Source organism: Jaculus jaculus, chromosome 2, assembly GCF_020740685.1.
Source record: "Jaculus jaculus isolate mJacJac1 chromosome 2, mJacJac1.mat.Y.cur, whole genome shotgun sequence".
Classification (NCBI taxonomy): domain Eukaryota; kingdom Metazoa; phylum Chordata; class Mammalia; order Rodentia; family Dipodidae; genus Jaculus; species Jaculus jaculus.
This window is the reverse complement of record NC_059103.1, coordinates 72034576-72038996: the sequence shown is the minus strand read 5'-3', so window position 1 is coordinate 72038996 and position 4421 is coordinate 72034576.

Genomic DNA, 4421 nt, shown 5'->3' with positions numbered 1-4421 from the left:
GCCAAACACTGGCAAGGGGAAACTGGCTATAAAGCCCATAAGCCCACCCCCAACAATACACTCCCTCCAGGAGGCATTAATTCCCAAATATCCATCAGCTGGGGAGCTAGCATTCGCAACACCTAAGTTTATGGGGGACACCTGAATCAAACCACCACATTCCGCCCCTGGCCCCCATAAACTGATAATCATACATGATGTAAAATGCAATGCATTCATCTCATTTTAAAAGTCCCCATAGTTTTTAATCAATCTCAATGATGTTCATATATCCCCATAGTTCAAGATCTTTTAACTGAGCCATAATACCAAAATATAACCTCAAAAAACCCAGAATGGCACAGAATAAATATTCACACTGCAATAGATGGCATTGGGCATAGCAAAGAAACATTCAACCAATACAAGATTTAAAACAACCAGGGCAAACATCAAACTCTGTAGCTTCAAGTCCAGCAACTCAAACCAGTGACAAATCTTCAAGTCCAATAATTCTAACAGCAACAAGTCTCTGGCATTACAATTCCGCCCCTCCAGCTAGGCTACTCACAGTCCTGGAAAACTTCATCGGGGCCAGCAGCTCCTCGGCAGCCATCTCATGGTCCCGACATCTCCACTGGGTCTCCACTGCAAGCCACAGTTCATCTTCATGGCCCCATGGGGTCTCTATGCAGGCAACCAACAAACCTGCTTCACACTGCCCATGGCCATTTCCAAAACACAAGACCGTGTTGCAAACTCAATGACCCTCTTTCCAGCATTTCTTATACTCCACAATACCAGGTAGGGTGCCAATTTGTTAATCCAGGGGGGAATAAAGCAGACTTTGAAGAACAGGACACTCCTTGAGCACTCAGGCCCCTTCAAAAGAGTTGACATTCTTTTTGTTGCCCCAGCGCAGGTCAGCTAGCCCAGTCTCAAAGGTTGTAATCTCTCAGTGGCAGCTGAACGGGCAGCAGTTCACCCAAAGATTTTCCTTTCTGTGCCATATCTCTCTGCACACACCAGTTCATTTCTACGCTAAGCAACCCTGCACAACTTCTCAGGACACGGGCACAAGAGCAAGCTTCTCACACAAACTGCTAGCCCAGTCCAGGCACAGCTCTTTCTCACCCTCATAAGCCAAACCTCACAGTCCATAGTTCTTACTGCATTCAGGTCTTAGAGCTCAAACCAGAATAGTCCATCAAGCTGTACTTACAGCACTGCAAGGCATCTCTTAGGCCAAGGTTTCAACTCCTTCCACATTCCTCTTGAAAATCAGCTTCAAAAGGCTGAAGCCACATAGTCAGGTGTCTAGCAGCAATCCCACTCCTCGGTACCACTTTACTGTTGCAGTCCGGTTCGCATTGCTGGTAGAAGTCACCCAACCAAGAGCAGCTTCTGGGAAAAAGAGGTTTATTTGGCTTACAGGCTCGAGGGGAAGCTCCACGATGGCAGGGGAAAACAATGGCATGAGCAGAGGGTGGACATCACCCCCTGGCCAACAGAAGATGGACCACAGCAACAGGAGGGTGTGCCAAACACTGGCAAGGGGAAACTGGCTATAAAGCCCATAAGCCCGCCCCCAACAATACACTCCCTCCAGGAGGCATTAATTCCCAAATATCCATCAGCTGGGGAGCTAGCATTCGCAACATCTAAGTTTATGGGGGACACCTGAATCAAACCACCACAACATGTATAAGGGTACACATGCACATATGGAGGTCAGATTTTTATGGCACATGTCTTCCTCAATCAGTGTCCACGATATTTACTGAGGCAAGGTCTCTCAGTTGAGCACAGAACTCACTGATTAAACTAGTTAAACTAATTAATTAAACTAATCCAGCATGCCTTGGGGATCCGCTGCCTCTACCTCCTGATGGCATGGATTACAGATGGCTATTGTAGTCACCCAGAATTTACATGGGAGCTAGGAATCTGAACTCCAGCCCTCAAACTTGTGTAGCAAGTGATTTACCCACTGAGTCATCTCTCAAGTCCAATAAAACATGTTATCATTCCACCTAGACATTCTACAGTGAAATTTCCATATAAGAGAAAATGAAACAGCAGCTATGTTTATATATGCACACAAAACAACACTCCTAAGTGATGAATCGTTAAAGGATCATGCATAATAACACACAAGTAATTTGAGATTTCATCAATAAAAACACAGAGAAACAGCTTGTAGTCATAAAATAGACTGATGCTATTTATAAATGAATTATTGATACCATATACATGGACTAGATTCAAAACAGAATGCTGATTGAAATTAATCGGACTCAAAAGGATACATGGGATGATTTCACGTATATAATGTTCAGGAGTAAAGAAAACAAATTAATAGAGACAGAATGCATATTGATTCATAGAGGCTTGTTGCAGGCTGGTTCGCATTGCTGGTAGAAATCACCCAACCAAGAGCAGCTTCTGGGGAAAAGAGATTTATTTTGGCTTACAGGCTGGAGGGGAAGCTCCACGATGGCAGGGGAAAACAATGGCATGAGCAGAAGGTGGACCACAGCAACAGGAGGGTGTGCCAAACACTGGCAAGGGGAAACTGGCTATAATACCCATAAGCCTGCACCCAACAATACACTCTCTCCAGGAGGCACTAATTCCCAAATATCTATCAGCTGGGAACCTAGCATTCAGAACACCTAAGTTTATGGGGGACACCTGAATCAAACCACCACATTCCACCCCTGGCACCCATAAACTGATATCCATACATGATGTAAAATACAATGCATTCAGTCAGACTTTAAAAGTCCCCACAGTTTTTATCAATCCCAATGACGTTCAAACATTCCCATAAACCAAGATCTTTTAACTGAGCCATAATACAAAAAAAATAATAACCTCAAAAAACCCAAAATGGCACAGAATAAATATTCACACTGCAGTAGATGGCATTGAGCATAGCAAAGAAACATTCAACCAATACAAGATTTAAAACAATCAGGGAAACCATCAAACTCTGTAGCTTCAAGTCCAGCAACTCTAACCAGTGACAAATCTTCAAGTCCGATAATTCTAACCAGCAACAAGTCCCTGGCATTCCAATTCTGCCCCTCTAGCTAGGCTACTCACAGTCCTGGGAAACTTCATCGGGGCCGGCAGCTCCTTGGCAGCCATCTCATGGTCCTGGCATCTCCACTGGGTCTCCACTGCAATCCACCATTCATCCTCATGGCCCCATGGGGGTCTCTATGCAGGCAACCAGCAAACCCGCTTCACACTGCCCATGGCCATTTCCAAAACACAAGACCGTGTTGCAAACTCAATGACCCTCTTTCCATCATTCCTTATACTCCACGATACCAGGTAGGGTGCCAATTTGTTAATCCAGGGGGGAATAAAGCAGACTTTGAAGAACAGGACACTCCTAGAGCACTCAGGCCCCTTCAAAAGAATTGACATTCTTTCTGTTGCTCCAGCGCAGGCCAGCTAGCCCAGTCTCAAAGGTTGTAATCTCATAGTTGCAGCTGAATGGGCAACAGTTCACCCAAAGATTTTTCTTTCTGTGCCATATCCCTCTGCACACACCAGTTCATTTCTATGCAAAGCAACCCTGCACAACTTCTCAGGACATGGGCATAAGAGCAAGCTTCTCACACAAACTGCTAGCCCAGTTCAAGCAAAGCTCTTTCTCACCCTCATAAGCCAAACCTCACAGTCCATAGTTCTTTCTGAATTCAGGTCTTGCAGCTCTGAACAAGCATAGTCCATCAAGCTGTACTTACAGCACTGCAAGGCATCTCTTAGTCCAAGGTTTCAAATCCTCACACATTCCTCTTGAAAATCAGCTCCAAAAGGCCAAAGCCACACAGTCAGGTGTCTAGCAGCAATCCCACTCCTCGGTATCACTTTACTGTTGCAGTCCGGTTCGCATTGCTGGTAGAAATCAGCCAACCAAGAGCAGCTTCTGGAAAAAAGAGATTTATTTGGCTTACATGCTGGAGGGGAAGCTCCACGATGGCAGGGGAAAACAATGGCATGAGCAGAGGGTGGACATCACCCCCTGGCCAATGTAAGGTGGACCACAGCAACAGGAGGGTGTGCCAAACACTGGCAGGGAGAAACTGGCTATAATACCCATAAGCCCACCCCCAACAATACACTCCCTCCAGGGGGTGTTAATTCCCAAATATCCATCAGCTGGGAACCTAGCATTCAGAACACCTAAGTTTATGGGGGACACCTGAATCAAACCACCACAAGGCTCAAGGGAATATTTGGTATGATGTGATTTTTTTTTTTTTATCTGGACGATGATATTGTTTGTCACTCTCAATATTGGGTTAATCTTAAGAGTAAAGTTTCAGAAGTAATGATAGCGTTTTGGGGCAGTAACCTCTCATTGCTGGACCAAAACACCTGACCAAAAGCAGCATATAGAAGAATTTTATGTTGGCTTACATCTT